Source organism: Dasypus novemcinctus, chromosome 27 (genome assembly GCF_030445035.2).
Source record: "Dasypus novemcinctus isolate mDasNov1 chromosome 27, mDasNov1.1.hap2, whole genome shotgun sequence".
In the NCBI taxonomy this organism is placed as follows: Eukaryota; Metazoa; Chordata; class Mammalia; order Cingulata; family Dasypodidae; genus Dasypus; species Dasypus novemcinctus.
This window is the reverse complement of record NC_080699.1, coordinates 18,461,672-18,480,309: the sequence shown is the minus strand read 5'-3', so window position 1 is coordinate 18,480,309 and position 18,638 is coordinate 18,461,672. Positions and strand designations below refer to the sequence as shown.

Below are 18,638 nucleotides of genomic sequence, written 5' to 3'. Positions count from 1 at the left end.
ACCCATTGGTGGCCTAAGCAACCAGAGCTCATCCCAGGGAAAGCGAGGTTTGAGCTCTGGATGCCAAGCCATGAGTGTGTGTGCTTATGAGCCTGCTTTGTGTGTGCTTGTGTGTGTGTGTGCAAGCTTCTGGCATTTGTGCTAAAACCAGCAAATGTGCTTTCATACTACCTGGTGAGGGCAGGATTTTCTCTCTTCCTTGAGTGCTTGCACAGACAGGGAGAAGCACACACCACCACCACCATCCCCCCACCCACCCCCACAGGACCACCCCTCTTCCCTCCCCAGGATAACTTCAGACGGGATCTCCCTGAGTCTCCGCCTTCTGCCACCTGCTGAATAGATCATTGTGCAATGGCCTTGAGGATCCACAGCAACATCTGGCCACCCCTGGCTGATCCAGAAATTGTCCTGACAGCTTTGGACAGAGAAGATATTTGAAAGGTGGGTTGATAGACCACAGAATTCAAGGTGTGTCTACCCCACATCCTGACCTCCTGCAGGCAACTCTTTTCTCCCATGTCTTCTAGGCAAAGCTGCTGAGGCTCACCACCTGAGCACCTGTTGATGCCCAAGCTCTAGGCCTGGCAGGTCTAGCAGCCACAAATCAAGTGGAGAACATCAGGAGGTGGTGGCCAGGCACTAGTCAGCCCTGCCTTCAAGGAGACCAACCTAATAATAAATATAACTCACTCTTGACAGGAGGTTGAGGAGCTGGCCAGGCCATGGTGGCAACAGATCTGAAGCCCAGCCAGCAAATGTCAACCCTATGAAGCTCTGCCAACTCATTTCCCCCAAGATGAAGCCCAAAGGGCAGCCTCTGTCAGGAAGTAGAACACTCGGTGTCAAAGAGCAAAGAACAGCAAGACAGAGCCATCAGGACTGTGAATCCCATTGCAGAACTCAGCCTTGGTGACACTAGTTGAGAAAATTGCCTCCAAATTCTGCCCCTTTGCTAAGAACCCAAAGGATGCATCAAGCCCTAACAGTGGCAAAGACTAGGAGACCAGGTGGCATGCGTGTGTATAGGCTAGGAGAGTTGGCAGAGGTGACAGAGGGTGCCTTAGAGGAGCAGAGATGCTTTGTGAGGTGTAGCCCAGGGCCGCAGGACTGCCTGCTCCCACAGTTCATAAACCAGCCAGCTTCTGAATGTTGTTCCCACAGAGAAACCCGAAATACCATTTTGAGCATCGAGAGCATCTCTGAAGCAGGGGCTATATTGTAAATGCTGGAATAACGGTTCAAACGAGCACCCTGCAGCCTTGTCTCCTCATTGTAGCTTGGCTTACCTTTAAAATTCTCTGGTTGCCCTTTTCAAATGTCCGTGATGCTTATTGATCTACAAGCAGGCCTGCCTGCCCCACTTCCAGTGCTTTTCCCATTAATCTATCACCTCCTTTCCTGTCCCGACAGCTGAAACCTAAGAAGCCTGGACTTTTCTGCCATTTCCTGAGTCAGACTGTATCCTGGGCCCGAGCCTGCCAGCTCTACTGAAAGGGAAGGTGCCGTTCTCCAGGGCTTTGAAGGCGGGAGCCCCAAGACCCCCCTGCAGGAGGTTAGTCTCTGTAGCAGTTTGATATAATTGATGAATTCCAAAAAGAAATATTGGATTATGCTTGTAATCTGATCTGTACCTGGGCATGACTGAGTTATGATTAGGGCGTTGAGTCCCCACCCCTTGGTGGGTGGGGACGCACAGATAAAAGACATGGCAAAGAACAGAGTTGGGAATTTCTGATGTTATAGTTTGATGCTGAAGACCCAGGAAGTCAGCACCCAGAGGAAAGAGAAGTCAGCACCAGGAAGGAAGGAGACTTGAACCCAGAGAAAAGCAAGCCCCGGAACATAGGAACCCAGGAAGCCTGAACCCTCGCAAACGTCGGCAGCTGTCTTGCTCCAAATAGACTTTGGTGAGGGAAGTAACTTATGCTTTATGGCCTGGTATCTGTAAGCTCCTACCCCAAATACATACCCTCTGCAACACCCAGCAGATTCCTGGTATTTTGCATCAGCAGCCCTTTGGCTGTCTAACAGTTCCTTTCACAAGGTGTCTGTTGAATTGTACCCTGCTCTCCCAAGCACACCTGCGTATAGAGCTCAGCCTCCACGCCAAGTCCGCAGGATGTTCTGAGGGAGAGCACAACTGTTATGTATCATTTTTACAAAATGGGACAATCATTCAAAACATCTCTGTTTTTCCTTCTGTGCTTTTCCCCACATTGGTTAAATATTTCCTAAGTTCCCACCTGTGGGAAGCACTGTGCTGGGTGCAAAGGGAACTCAGGAATGGCAAGACCCAACAGCCTACCCTCAGGTTGCTTCTAGCCAAAAACCTGGAACGAACGCAAGTGGTTATGATGCAACGAAGGGGCCAAACAAAGCCAAGAAGAGCCAGAGCGCGGTGAGAGGGGGGAAGATGGCACAGTTGGCAGACCCAGGAAAGCTGCAGGGAAGAGGGGGGCTTTTCTTTCCAAAGGCCAGGAGCACGTCTAATAGCCCAAATGAGTGGAGGGAAAGGGACCTGGTGATAGAGCAATGAGAACTCATCATTTGACATCAGAAAAACCTGAGCTTGAACCCCCGGTCGCCTGCCTCCCCAGCTGAGCCATTTTGGCTAAGTTATTTAACCTCTTGGAGCCCTTTCTTCATCTCTAAAGTGAGAATAATAATTCCGGCCTCGTGGGCTTGCTGCAAGGATCAAACGGGCTAACGTGTGTAAAGAACCGTGTCTGGAGCACAAAAGTCCTCAATGACTATTAATTTATTCCTTCCAAACATTGCGCGTGGCTCCGCGCCAGCCGCACACCACCCTTCCGAGCTGCTCCCAGGCTGAGGGGGTGACAGGGGAGCGGAGTTCCCAGCAGACATTCCAAGTCAGGCCTTGTCCCCGAGTGAAAACAATCAATGGCTTTCCCTGGTTGCTATCCCCAGAATCCTTCTCTCCCGAGCAGCTCTGATGGAATTTAAAAGCAAACGGAGCTCAGCGTCCAGAACAGACGAGGCGCGTGCCCCCCACACACCAGCCCTCCCCCCAGGAAGGAAGGTTGCCATGGAGATGAAACAGCACCAACAAAGACACAGAGGAGCCACCGAAATGCCCATAATTAATTTAAAGTATTAAAAACAATTAAAATGGCATTAAAGCAAGTTCATTTGAACAAGGTGTAAATCGGGTGAGCAGATCCCATGAAGCGTGCACAAAATAAAGTGGCGCTGTGGAGTGTTGCAACAGGCACGCTGGCCACCTTCAAAGGGAAATAAATCATCACACAGAATTCAGGAACAATAAAATACGTAATCGAATTTATCTAATGTTTCTGGAAACAAGACTGTTTTCCACTAATCCTGTTTCCTCTAGTACCTTTATGTCCAGGTTAAAAAACAAAACGAGGATGGAAAAGTGCTCTTTATCGAACAAATGGATCCATGATTCTTTTTCAGTCACTGTGGCCACAGATTATTCATCAATAAAGAAGGGCAGACACAGGATCTGTGGTCATGGCAGATGGCTTTGGAGTTCTGTGCCGTGTCAGTGGTCCCTACTTTGGAATTTGTGCTCCTGAGTGTGAAGGAACTTGACTCAGATCTAACCTTTCTACACATGCCTCTTCTGTCACTTTTACTGAATCTGTGGTTGACGCTAGGGTTGGTATATACTCAGGGGACTTGAATCTCTGGACTGCCCATGTGCCAGCTGGGCCCTGAGCCTCAGCACAGTTGCAACTCCTACTCTCTGGTTCGTTGGACTTACCTGGGTCAGCTAACAGGGAGGTGAAGATGGTCAACCACCACACCAGGAAACCGAGAGTGCCTACAACTGCAAGCAGAGGAATTGCATCCATCATCCATGTGGAATCTAAGCCCCCTCTCAATATAGAGGTGGAGTGGACATCACCATCCCAAGGTCCACAGAACAGAGATTCGAATAAAATATGGACTAGAGTGGACTTACTGATATTCTACTGTAGAACTATTGTGACTAGAAATGGAAGACACTGTAGTATTCATGTGGAGAAAGTGGCCACAGTAGCTGCTGAGGGCAGGGAGAGGGAAGAAGAGATGTGATACGGGGGCATTTTTGGGACTTGGAGTTGTCCTAAATGATATTGCAGGGACAGATGCAAGACATTATATATCCTGCCATAACCCCCTGAATGTACTGGAGGAGAGTGTGAATAAAGGGTAAACTACTATCCATGTGGTGCAGCAGTGTTCCAAAATGTGTTCACCAAGTGCAGTGAATGTGCCACAATGATGAAGGAGGTTGCTGATGTGGGAGAAGTGGGGTGGGGGGGTGGGGGATATACAGAAACCTCTTATATTTTTTAATGTAACATTTTTTGTGGAGTATGTATCTTCATAAAAATACAATTTACAAAAATGATGGGGGTGGGGGGTGGGGAGTGGGTTATATGGGAGCCTCATGTTTTTTTAATGTAAAGTTTTGTGTGATCTATTAACTTTTTAAAAAGATAATTAAAAAATAAAGAAAAAAAAGTAAAAAAGAAGGGGGGAAAGGGGACCAGCACTGTGGAATGCCTACTGTATACCAACCACTCTGCTGGGCACGTCACACCGTTTACCTCATTTGACACTCCACAAACGCCGCAAGGGAAGCTTGACTGGCCATGTTCTACCAACATGAGACTCAGAAGGATCTGCACCTTACTTAAAGTCTGCAGGTTCCTGGTACCTAAAGAAGCACTTGAAAGCAGATCTGCCCAGTGTCCAAAGTCCATGTTCTTGCCTCCATAGCACACTGCTTCTCGTGGAAGAATCCAAGATGGGACAACAGGAAACCAAATACCATTTTGAGCAGCTACTATATGCCAAGTGCTATGCTACAGAACTTGCAAACATGGTCTGATTGGATACCCACATGGAATCTTTCATTTTACAGTGGAAGGAAACTATGGTACCCACAAAGTTTAACTCGCCACAGATGACAACCAGTCAGCAGCAAAACCAAGATTCTTTCCAGATACGCCTAACTCTACTGTTGACGCCATCTCAACACCCCTGCCCTCTGCGTTTGCTCCCTTCCCCTGAACGCCTATGCACTTGCTTCTGCCGCATGTCACTTCCTGCCTGATGTTGAGTAGTGGTTGGTGGGAGAGGGGCTGGATAGCTCATTTCCCATTTATCCAATTTGGGGATGGCAGAAAAATCTTCTCAGAGGACATTTCAGGTAAGCCTTGGCTCAGAGAGTGAGAGAGACCTGGATAAGCAAAGCCCTCTGTTTGTTCTTGAGAACAGGCAAGCCTGAAACTAGAGCTGGCATTGGACGGTCGAGGGACCAGGATGAACTACAAAGGGCATTTGCATGAGGTGGCCTGAAGCCTCAGAGGCTGGAAGGAGAAGAAGACCCAACAGCCTACCCAGAGTGGTGCCGGGTGTCAAGTCTGAGGGTGAGGTAAGAACAGAAGGAGAGAGCAAGTCAGAAGGGCCATAGGCAGTAAATCGGATAAAGGACCAGCCCTGGGAACAAGGTATGCTCCAGGGGCAGGTGGGTTGGGCCCAAGGAGCTAGGCAGTCAGAGCCAGCCAATCAGAAGCTGGTATTCTGCAACATGCCTGCTATTTACATATTGAAATACCTCATAATGGTCACTCACAGCCAGGTCCCTGAACCACACCAAAGCCTCCATCCATCGCCTTGCCCCCATGCTTCTTTTAGAACCCCTCAGACCTCCCCACCTGCCCCTGTGCCCTGTCGGCATTCTTCTGATTGGCCAGCCTGGGTCACATGAGTGAGTAAAAATTTTTGCACATCACTCCCTCCACTCGTGACACCCCAAACCCTGACCACTCCCTGGGATGGACAGTATGATCCCAGGCTTTGGGAGCTTGAACAACTGCTTGAGAGAAGTGACTGCAGGACAGAAGAACTGAGAAGGTGGCAAGCAAAGGAGGGGGGCCAGGAAAACAAATGGAATGATTGGCACCTGCTCTCTCATGCCAAAGGGCACTGGATTCAGACTTATTTCCTGTGGGGAGAAACTCCATGGGTCATGGGGGAAAGTTAGACCATAAGTGATCTATGAAGAGCCCAGCTAACTCAGTGCTTCGTTAGCCCACTCCCCGGATATATTAAAATGATGGCGTGAAAAATCAGATGAATGAGCAGAGCTTCAGTAGCACCTACAGCAGCCTCCTATCCATGATCCCATAAGGGAAGTGAGGAGGTAGTAAATGGCCTCCACCCCTCCTGAAAGGGAAGACAAAAAAGCCTGACTGGGAAGTACGAATCTCCGGAAATTCATTCCTCTTGTAATTCATTGGTGCACACACATGCAAAAGCTAGGTGTCTTTCAAGTTATGATTTCCCAGAGAGCAAACTACTGCTAATGGTCCAGACCACGCACTGCAGAGCAGTGTGAGCTGGAACAAGTCAAGACGGAAAAGAAGCCAGTTAAAACTCACATGGAGGGGGTGGGGGCAGGCGGTAGGGAGAATGTGCGAGTTCATTCACTGATTCATGCACTCATTGGGCAAATATTTAATGAACACCTACTATGTGCCAGACACTGTTTAGATACTGGGGATATGCATTTACAATTGGGGAAACCGAGGCACAGAGCTGCTGCCTGTTGACAAAAGATCACAGTGGCTCTAACAGTGGCAGTAGCCAGCCGAGGAGGTGAGAAGTGATCAGATTCCAGTTATATTTGGAAATTAGTGCTGACAAGACTAACATTTAAATTATATAATTTGTATAATCTAAGTATCTTTTTAAAAAATAAAATAAATTAAAAATAAATAATTACATATAAGGTATGAGAGAAAGAGAGTTGGAGAGCGTTGCTTCAAAAGCGCTCAGTTCCAAGTCCTAGTAAGAGACAGCCAAAACCTCTAACTCTGTGGAGACGCCAAAGAAGGTTTCACGAGCTCAGATTCTACACCCCGGCTCTGTCCCAGTGCAGGGCCAGGAGCTGCTCTCAAAAACCACTTCCCTGGGATCCGAGGCAGCTGGTCCCCGGACTGGCGCTAGGAGGCCCTGCAAGTGGCCTCAGCTCACAGCCTGGAGCCTGTGAGTGCCAAGGGTGTTTGCGAGGTGGCAGTGCCACTCCTGGCCGACAGAAGGGGCCTCCAGGCCCTGAGAGGGAGGCGATTTGACCCAGTTAACAGGGGTAGCACCAGACCAGGACCTGGGGCTCTTGACGCCTGGTCCAGAGCTGCGTCCTCTTCCCCACGGCGACGCTCCTGACAGAACGGCCTTGCTCCCCGGCCTTCCCCAGTCCTCAAGGACACGCAAGGGGCCCTGAATGACCTTGAGGTCATGGGAGGAGCATTGCACTTGGGGTCAGAACTCGTGGGTCCAGGCTCAGCTTCTGCCACCTGCCAGCCGTGAGAGGCTGGAAACCGCTTTAGATCTCAGCTCCACTGGCCCCATTTGTCAAATGGGAGCATTAGGTCCTCACATGGGTGCTATCTGATGAAATGGCATAATACATTCAAATGCTTGGCTCCTGCTAGGGGTTTTGTCACCTGGTTCCTAACGCAAAGTCTTTCTCCTGCAGCCTGTTCAAATGCAGGCAGTCCAGGAGGAAGGAGCAACTCGTCGTGTTATGAGCCTGTGCTTGGACGCCAAGCAGCAGGGAAGAGAGCACAGGAGAGGTGAGGAGCGCAGGAGAGGAGCACTGAACAGGACAGCCACCCTCAGCCCCGCCTCGGCGACCAGGCAAGCGAGGCGAGACCCCTTTCTGTATTCCCAGGTGAGGCTGCGCCACAACCACCAGCTGTATGACAACTTGCACCTCTCGAAATGTCTTCAATACATTGTTTCCTTTGAGCCTCAAAACTACTCTATCCACTGGCAATTATCCCACTCTCCCTGTTTTATTCATTTCTGTGTGTTCTCCCAGATATCTACCGGGTCTTCCAATGTTTTACTTATTCTTTTTTATTTTTACAAACTCTTCCCTCTCCACTCCCCCAGTAACCTCTAATCTGCTTTGTATCTCTGAGAACTTGCTTTTTCAGTTATCTCTTACAAGCGATACCATATAATGTTTGGCCTTATGCCTCCCCCTGACTCCTTTTAGAAATGAAAAATTGAAGCTCAGTTAAAATCATTTGCCCAGATAATACACTCGTAAGTAACAGATCTGAGTCTAAACAAATCTGATTAGATGCAAGATTAAACTTCCAACCAGATCAGCCTCACCCAATAGAAATAAAATGTAAGCCACATAGGTGGTGTTAAATTTTTCTAAGTTCACATTAAAATGTAAAAAGAAACTGGCTTTATTTATTTATTTATTTAAAAGAAACTTTAGATTCCATAAATGTTACATTAAAAATACAGGGGACTCCCATATGCCCCACTCCCTCCCCCTTCCACGCTTTCCCACATTACCAACATCCTTCATTAGCGTGGTACATTTTTTACAATTGATGAGCACAGACTGAAGCATTGTCACTAACTGTGGATTATAGTTTACACTCTGTCCCATGAAATTTTGTAAGGTATGACATAATATATAATGGTCTGTATCTGTCACTGCAATGTCATGCAGGACAATTTCAATGTCCCCAAAATGCCACAATATTACACCTAGTTTTTCCTCTCCCTCCCCTCAGAACCTCCAGTAGCCACTGCCTCCCTTATAACCAAAGATATAAGTTCTTCCATTGTTAGAATAATAATAAGTCTATAGTAGAATACCAGTAAGTCTACTCTAGTCCATTGTTCATTCCCCAATCCTGAGGATTCTGGGATGGCGATGCCCCCTTTGCCTCTAATTGAGAGGGGGCTTGGATCCCATGGGGCAGATGGATTGAGCTACCTTGCTTGCAGTTGCAGACTGTCTCTGTTCCTTGGGATGGGCATTGTCCATCATCATCACCTTGTTAGTTGGTCCTGAGTGAGTCCAATGAACTGGAGATGGCATAGTTAATTTTAAGAATGTATTTTATTTAACCAAACATATGCAAAATATTAACATTTTAATATGTAATCAATAGAAAAAAAATTACACACAGATATTTTTCATGTTTCCATTCACACAAGGCCTTTGAAACCCAATGTGTACTTTATACCTCCAGCACATCTCACTTTTACTAGCCACATTTCAAGTGCCCAGTAGCCACACATGGCTAGTGACTGTTATATCAGACAGCTCTAGACCTGGGGTCAGCGAGGTTTTACATAAAGGATGAAATTTAGACTTTGTAGGTCACATCCATTTTTGCATATTCTTTTTTTGTTTGTTGCTAACAATCCCTTTTTTAAAAATGTAAAATCCATTCCTACCTCACCGTCTGTACTAAAACAGGCCCGGGCCGGATTTGGCCTGCAGGTCATAGTTTTCCAGCTCCTGCTCTAGCACTAAACTCAATGAAAGCAGGAACCGCATCTAATTTGTTCACCACTGTCTCCTCAATGCCTGCATTACAGCAGCACTCAAAATATGATTTGTGAAGTTGAATTTAACTGAGGCAGATTAGGCAGGATTTATTATTTCCACCTGACAGGCAAAAAAAATGAGAATCAGAGAATCAAAGTGATTTTAACCAGTCACACAACTGGATGCAAGCCCGATGCTGTGACTTCCAGCCCACACTCTTTTCCCCACGCCACATTTCCTCTAAAACCTGATGACGTCCTATTTCAGAGCCGTATTACAGTCACTCTAGTTCCCGGTTCTTCAGTCCCTTTGCCTCTGGATTCGATCTGAGGCTCTCAGAAGCCCCCAGCAGCCTGGCAAGGAGGACTCAAGGGGTCCTGTACATGTTCAGAGGTGAGCTCCTAGCAGGCAGCTGTGTTCATGATGAAGAACCCACATGCTCTCCTCTCCCTGCCTTCCAGAAGCCTCCGGAAGTGAGTGCTCTTGTAAGGTTAGAACAAAAGCATTTCTATTCATCTTTTCAGGTTAAAAACATCTACCTCCTTCAGTTATAATTACAGCCCGTATATTGGGGATCATGAAAGTGACATATAGCCACACTTAAGTCTCAGATATGTGGTAGTTGCAGTAACAGTATGTAATTGCTACAGCATCGATCCCTTCAATTAAAGAGAAAAAGCAGAGATGGCGTGGAAGTTCTCCAAGTAACGGCCGCAACCCGAGAGCTAGGTGAAATCCTGAATCTCTCCTACCGACAATTCCCCAAATGTTAAGACGCTTTTAAAAAATGTTTTCAGTCCAAACAGATTTCAAGGCAGTTTTCCAGAGTCCAGAAGACTAGGAGGCAGGTAGACAGATGGAGATGGAGATAACCGGAAGCTCTCTGCTGGGGGCTCTGTGTTCCAGTCCATGCAATGAGTGAAGCTGTGAAACTGCAAGGTCATTGTGACTGGATCACAGAAGGCGAGAAGCTGGTCTCGAGATGGGCCCAGAGAGATGGGCAGGGGCCAGCATGGAGGGTCCCATGTTGGGGAATTCAAAGCAGAGTCATCGCAGGGCTTTATGGAGGGAAGGAACAAGGCCACTCTGCATATTGGGAAGAAACAGGGAGACAAGGAAGAGAATAGCAGTGGGTGAACCATGGTGGTGGGAATAGGGCAGAGGAGGACAGAGCCATGAGATATTGAAGAGGAAAACTGGACAGGACCTGGGAGTGAAGGTTGGAAGGAGACTCAGGGATGATTCCCAGGCCTCTGGCTTTGGTGACTGGGAGATTGGTGGGTACTGAATGCTGGAAGGAGGGAAGACAGGTTTGAAGGAAAAAGATGATGTGGCAGAATGTTGGATGCATAAGGTGCCTGTGAAATATTCAGATAAAAAGGGAAACTGGAAATATGGCTCAGAAGAAAGGCTGGGGTGAAGACATAGAGATGCGCCATCTGCAGCTAGGAAGTGATGGGCCATGATGGTGGGTGAACTGCCCGGGAGAGAAGACAGAGGTAGGAGAAAAGAGGGTTGAGAACATTGGCTTAAGGGGTAGAAGAAAGAAGAGGCTCCAAGAGTGGAAACCAAGAAGGAACCATCAGAGAATGGAAAGGAGCAACCAAGAAAGTCTCAGAAACCAAGGACAGGAAGTTTTTTTTGTTTGTTTTGTTTTGTATTTTTTATTAAAAGATTTATTTTTTATTTATTTCTCTCCCCTTTCCCCCTCCCCAGTTGTCTGCTGTCTGTGTCCATTCGCTGTATGTTCTTCTGTGACCACTTCTATCCTTATCAGTGGCACCGGGAATCTGTGTTTCTTTATGTTGCATCATCTTGTTGTGTCAGCTCTCCGTGAATGCGGCACCATTCCTGGCAGGCTGCACTCTCTTTCACACTAGGCGGCTCTCCTTACGGGGCGCACTCCTTGCATGTGGGGCTGCCCTATGCGGGGGACACTCCTGCGTAGCAGGGCACTCCTTGCATGCATCAGCACTGCACATGGGCCAGCTCCACATGGGTCAAGGAGGCCTGGGGTTTGAACTGTGGACCTCCCATGTAGTAGGCGAATGCCCTAGCCATTGGGCCAAGTCCTCTTCCTGACAGGAAGTTTTGAGGAAACTTCAAAAAGAAGTGCTCAGTGGTGTCTGGTGCTGCAACAAGAAGTGAGATTCACTTATGTATTCAACAAATATTTATTGAGCACCTACTATATGTCTGGTACTATTGTAGGTGCTGAAAATAGAGCAGAGAATTTCACATAACAGATAAAATTCTCTACCTGCAAGGACCTCTCATTCTAGTGAGGAGAGACAGATTATAAGCAAAATAAATAAGTAAATTTATTTAGTATATTGGAAGCTAAGTGCTAAACAAAATTTTTTAAAGAGCAAGAGAAATTGGATGAAGAGTAGGGTTGGGATCAGGAAAGGCTTTGCTGAGGAGATGAGGGAGTGAGCCATACAAATTCCTTGGAACAGAGCATTACTGACAAGATGAACATCCAGTGCAAAAGCCCTGAGGCAGGAGTTGGCCTGGATGATTTAAGAAATGCCAAGGAAAGGGAGATTAGAGGCAGGAAGATGGCAGATTAGAGAGACACAGGACTGACTTCTCATCCAGAAAAATAACTAGAGGATAGGCAGAAATGACCTGGAAAAAAAATGTTCTATGTTTTAAGACACCAGGGGAAGGCTGGACACCACCCAGAAGAGAAAGGAACAAAGGAAAATAATCTAGACAGGAAAACTCTATGAGTAAATGCTGCAGCTGCTGGCACCAATTCCCCCACCTTGAACTGAGAGGTCTATGGAAAAGTGCCATGTGCTGACAGACCAAGGAAATGTGTGGGGAGAAATTAAAAGTAAACGAGAAAGGTTTTTCGGGTCTTTACGGCTTCCCTTCCTAAGGCCCTTGGAATCAGGTCTGTGACTCATTACTGGGTCCATGGCCTAGATTTGAGCAACTAAACAGAGACGATCCTAAAGAACCAGAAGAGGTTGAACCAAGAATCAATAACACATAGCCTCTAAAACTCTATAAAAGAAAGAGAAGTTGAGCGTCAAACTAAACTCACCATCATAATTAGATGCCTACAAAATCAGCAAAAAATTACAATCCATGCTAAGAAAATGGAAGATATGGCCCAAACAAAGGAATATATCAAAACCCCAGATGAGATACAGATTTGAGGCAACTAATAAATGAGTTCATACAAATCTCCTAAATCAAATCAATGAGTTGAAAGACAATATGGCTAAAGAGATAAAGAACATCAAGAAGACACTGAGTAAGGGCAAAGAATAATTTGAAAACCTGAATAGAAAAATAACAGAGCTTATGGGAATGAAAGACACAATAGGTGACACACACACATTAGAGGCATACAGAAACAGACTCAAAATGGAGAGAAGAAAGAATAAGTGATGCAGAAGACAGAACAGCTGAAATTGAAGGAAGAGAAGAAAAGAATGGGAAAAAAATCAAGTAGGGGCTCGGGGAGTTGAATAATAAAGCAAAGCACAACAACACACGTCATGGGGGTTCCAGAAGGAGAAGAGAAGGGAAAAGGGACAGAAAGAGTATTTGAGGAAAGAATGGCTGAAAACCAAACTCTCATGACAGAAATGAATTTACATGTTCAAGAAGCATAGCATACCTTAACTAGAATAAATCTGACTAGACCTTCTCCAAGACACATACTATTCATAATGTCAAACACCAAAGATAAAGAGAAAATTCTGAGAGCAGCAAAGGAGAAGCAAACCATAACATGCAAGGGATACACAGTAAGGCAGTACAGATTTCTCATCAAAAACCATGGAGGCATGAAGACAAGATATGGTGTAATTAGAATAATGAAAGAGAAAAATTACCAGCCGAGAATTTTTTATCCACTAAAATTGTCCTTCAAATATGACGGTGAATGTAAAATATTAACAAACAGAAACTAAGGGAATTCACAAAGAAGAATCTGCCTTTGAGGAAGCTCAAGTGGTTGAGTGCCTGTTTCACACATACAGGGTCCCAGGTTTGATCTCTGGCACCTCCTAAAACAAAACAAACAAACAAACAAATGAAAAAAAACCAACTCTCACAGGGGAGCAGATGTAGCTCAGGGGTTGAGTGCCTGCTTCCCATGTATGAGGTCGTGGGTCCAATCGCCAGTACATCCTAAAAAAAATAAAAAACCTGTGGGATACAGCAAAGCTAGTGAGTGCTGAGAGGGAAATGTATAGCCCTAAATGCCTATATTGAAAAGAATAAAAAGCTAAAATCAAGGACCTAATCGAACACCTGGAGAAAATAGAAAAAGAACAAAACCAATCCCAAAGCAAGCAAAAAGAAAGAATTAGCAAAGATAAGAGAAGAAACATAATAAAATTGAGAACAAAAAACAATAGAGAAAATCAATAAAACCAAAAGCTGGTTCTTTGAGAAGATCAATAAAATTGACAAACCCTTAGCCAGAATAACAAAGAAAAAAAGAGAGAAGAGATATTATGAGAAACTATATGCCAACAAAGTTTACAACCCAGATGAAATAAACAAATTGCCAGAAATGCACAAACAGCCTACATTGATTCTAAAAAAAATAAAAGAACTCAACAAACCAATCACACTAAAAAAGAGATTGATCAAAAATCTCCCAGCAAGAAGAGTCCAGGACCAGGTGGCTACACAGGTGAATTCTACCAAGCATTTCAAGAAGAATTAACACCAATTCTGTTTAAACCCTTCCAAAAAATTAAAAAGAGGGAAAATTACCCAACACATTTTAGAAAGCCAACATCACTCTAACACCAAAGCCAGATAAAGATACTACAAGAAAAGAAAATTACAGATCAATCTCTCTAAGGAAAATAGATGCAAAATTTCCCAACAAAATACTTGCAAATAGAATCCAACAACATAATTAAAATAGGTATACCCCATGACAAAGTTGGATTTATTCCTGGTATGCAAGGGTGGTTCAACACAAGAAAATCAATTGAAGGGGAAAAAACCACATGATCATCTTGATCGGTGCAGAAAAGGCATTCAACAAAATCCAGCATCCTTTCTTGATAAAAACACTTTGAAAGATAGGAATAGAAGGAAAATTCCTCAATATGATAAAAGGCATATATGAAAAAACCACATGCAACATTATACCCAACAGGGAAAAGTTGAACACTTTCCCTCTAAGATCAAGAACAAGAAAAAGATGTCCATGGTCAACACTGTTATTCAACGTTGTACTAGAAGTTCTAGCTAGAGCAGTTAGGCAAAAAATAAAATAAAATAAAAGGCATCCAAATAGGAAAAGAAGAAGTAAAACTCCCACTATTCTCAGATGACATGGTCCTATATTTAGAAAATTCCTAAATGTCTATGACAAAGCTACTTACGCTAATAAACAAGTTCAGCAAAGTGGTAGAATACAAGAACACATTCAAAAATCAGTAATGTTTTTGTACACTAATATTGAACAATCTGAGGAGAAAATCAAAGAATCAATTCAGTTTACAATAACAACAAAAAGATTCAAATGTCTAGGAATCAATTAAACCAAAGATGTGCAGAACCTATATTCAGAAAACTAGAAAACACTGCTAAAAGAAATCAAAGAAGACCTAATCTAACAAATGGAAAGACTTCCATGTCCTTAAATTGGAAGACAAAATATCATGAAGAGGTCAATCCTACCCAAACTAATTTATACATTCAATGCAACACTGATCAAAATTCCAACACCCAAATTTACAGAAATAGAAAAGGCAACTACCAAATTTATTTGGAAGGGAAAGGACCACGAATAGCCAAAAACAACCTTTTTAAAAAAAGCAATGTGGAAGGACTCCCACAGCCTGAACTTGAAACCTATTACAAAGCTACAGTGGTCAAAATCGCATGGTATTGGTATAAAAATAGAAACATTGATCACTAGAATAGAACTGACTAGTCAGAAATAAACACTTTCCTCTATGGCCAACTGGTTTTTGACAAACATACCAAGTCCACATTGACAGGACAAGTCTTTTCAACAAATGGTGCTGAGGGAACTGGATATCTATAACCAAAAGAATGAAAGAAGACCCCTACCTCACTCCCTTTACAAGAATCAACTCAAAATGGATCAAAGACCTAAATGTAAAAGCCAGGACCATAAAACTACTAGAAGAAAATGTAGAGAAACATCTTCAAGATCTTGTGTAGGTGGTGGTTTCTTAGATCTTATAACTGAAGCACAAGGAACAAAAGAAAAAATAAATAGGATCTCCTCTAAATTAAACACACTTGGACCTCAAAGGACTTTTTTTTAAGAGATGTATTTAGTTATTTATTTCTCTTCCCCTCCCCGCAAGTTGTCTGTTCTCTGTGTCTATTCACTGCATGTTCTTCTTTGTCCACTTCTGTTGTTGTCAGTGGCATGGGATTCTGTGTTTCTTTTTGTTGCATCATCTTGTTGTGTCAGCTCTCCATGTGTGTGGCACCATTCCTGGGCAGGCTGCACTTTCTTTCACGCTGGGCGGCTCTCCTTACGGGGCGCACTCCTTGCGTGTGGGGCTCCCCTATGCGGGGGACACCCCTGCGTGGCAGGGCACTCCTTGTGCGCATCAGCGCTGCACATGGGCCAGCTGCACATGGGTCAAGGAGGCCCAGGGATTGAACCATGGACCTCCCATGTGGTAGACGGACACCCTAACCAATGGGCCAAGTCCGCTTCCCACAAAGGACTTTATAAAAGGGTGAAAGGCAAACTACTCAATGAGAAAAAATATTTGGAAATTACATATCCAATAAGGATTTGATATCCATGATATATAAAAGATGCTACAACTCAACTATAAAAAGACAAATGACCCGATTTAAAAACGGGCAAAATATTTGAATAGACATTTGTCCAAAGAAGAAATACAAATGGTGAAGAAACACATGAAAAAATGTTCAACATCACTAGCAATTAGGGAAATGTAAACCAAAGCTAAAATGAGATATCGTTTCATACCTGTTAGAATGGCCACTATTATAAAGGACTGGAGAGGATGTAGAGAGATAGGAGGGCTTATTCACTGTTGGTGGGACTGTAGAATGGTACAGCCACTGTGAAGAACTGTTTGGTAGTTTCTAAGGAAGTTTATTATAGATTTGCCAAGTAACCTGGCAGGCCCACTATGAGGTATATACCCAGAAGAAGTGAGAGCAGTGACACAAATAGACATCTGCACACCGATGTTCATAACAGCGTTATTCATGATTGCCAAAAGATGGAAACAACCCAGGTATCCATCAACCAATGAATGAATAAACAAATTGTTGTGTTTATACACTATGGAATATTATGCAGCTATAAGAAGAAATGAAGTCATGAAGCATATGACACCATGGATGAACCTGAAGGACATTTTGTTGAGTGAAGCAAGCCAGACACAAAAGGACAAATACTGTAAGATTTTGCAATTATAAGCTAAATATATTGTGTAAACTCAAAAAAAAAACAGAAAAGAAAAAGAAATGCCAAGGAGGTTAGTGTAACTGAAGTAGGGACAGCAAGAGGTAAAATGGCAGGGGGTGAGGTTAGAGAGATAGCATTGGGTTTGGGATAAAGATTGTGCATACAGTGCTTCTCAAACTATGATATGCACCACAATCGCCTGAGGAATGCATTAAAATGCCAGCCTGAGATTCCACAGTTCTAACAAGCTCTCTATCATACCAATGCTGCTGGTGATCAGACTTTGAGAATCCAGGATGCAGGACAGCGTTTCTCAACCCTAAGTGCATTTAAGATTCATGCGAGAAACTTAAAAATAAATAAATAAATAAATAAATAAATAAATAAATAAATAAATAAATAAATACTGGAGCCCTGCCCCAAATAATTAAATCAGAATCCTTGGGAGGTGGGGCCCAGACATAGATAATTCAATCGCTCCCCAGGTGATTCTAATGTGCAGCCAGGATTGAGAATCACTGGCCTAGAGCCTTGCAGAATTTCTGAAGGATTTTCACATTTTTTCTGGAAGAATTAAGAAGAGATAAGAGGGTTTAGAGGAAAGGAATGACATGATCTGATTTTCAAGGATGACTTTGGCTTCTGGCTTCTACTTAGGATGTAGAAAGCTGGAAAGAGCATCATTTTCACCATTACACGTACCAAAAAAATGCCACTTAATTTGCAAATCTATAAGTTTTCTTGAAACTATCAGAAAGCTAAGGATTCTGGGCAATAAACTCATCTGAAATCTCAAGAAAGGCAGCTACAAAGTCCCACCTGGATCTTTCTTCCCTATATCCTCAAAGGAATAAAAGTCTTAAGCCAATGGGAAAAGCTGAAAAATCTGTCATTGGGTACATAAAGACACCACACTCTTGGACCTTTAAAAATAAAGAGATGGACAATTAAAGGTAAGTGAGGAAGGCAAGCGGCTGTGGCTCAATCAGTTGGGCATCAGTCTACCTTATGGGAAGCCCTGGGTTCGCATCCCGGGCCTCCTTGTGAAGGCAGGCTCGCCTGCACACTGCGGAGAGCTACCGGCCCACAGATGCCACGGAGTGCCGCTGGCCCACAAGTGCCACAGACAGCTGACTCAGCAAGGTGATGCAACAAAAGGGAGGCAAGCAAAAATGCAGAAGAGCGCGCAGTGAACGGACACAGAATGCAGAAAGCAAAACAAGCCACGGGACGGGGGGAATAAATAAAAATAAAAAATACAGACACAGAAGAACACACAGCAAATGGACAGAGAGAGCAGACAGCACGCGAAAAAGCTGCAGGGGCGGCGGGGAATAAAAAAAAAAAGTAAGTGAGGAAGCAGATGTGGCTCAAAAGATTGAGTGCTCACCTCCCATGAGAGGTCCCAGCTTTGGGTCCAGTGCCTCCTGAAAAAACAAAAACAAACAACAAGCAAAACAAATGAAAAAACCACTTCAGGGATGCCAATGTGGCTCAGTGGTTGAGTGCCAGCTTCCCACATATGAGGTCCAGGGTTCAGTGCCCAGGCCCTGGTTCCTAAAAAAAATAAAATAAAGTGAGTGGGAGAAGATTCATCATGGAAACATATAAAGAAATATAAAGAAAACTGGAGTTGCTATATTAGTATTAGACAAAGTAGACTGCAGAACAATGAATATTTCATACAAAGGAGACTTTATACAATGTTAAAAGGGTTAATTCATCAAGAAAACAGAAGAATCCTAAATGTGTATACACCTAATAACACAGCTTCAAAATCCACGAAGCAAAAACTGATAGAACCAAAAGAAGTAATAGCCAGATCCATAATTATTGGAGACTTTCACTCTCCTCACTCAGTAAGCAACAGAA

General features: G+C 44.2%; 1 long non-coding RNA gene across 1 annotated transcript; it reads right to left on the bottom strand.

Annotated features, from left to right (window-relative positions):
- Positions 1 to 10,984: 10,984 nt before the first annotated feature.
- On the bottom strand, positions 10,985 to 18,323 carry LOC139437723 (uncharacterized). Its single transcript, XR_011647595.1, has 2 exons — positions 18,157 to 18,323; positions 10,985 to 11,481 (listed from the first exon to the last, which is right to left on the bottom strand). It is a non-coding gene; the product is annotated as an uncharacterized lncRNA (long non-coding RNA).
- Between the last annotated feature and the right edge of the window lie 315 nt (positions 18,324 to 18,638).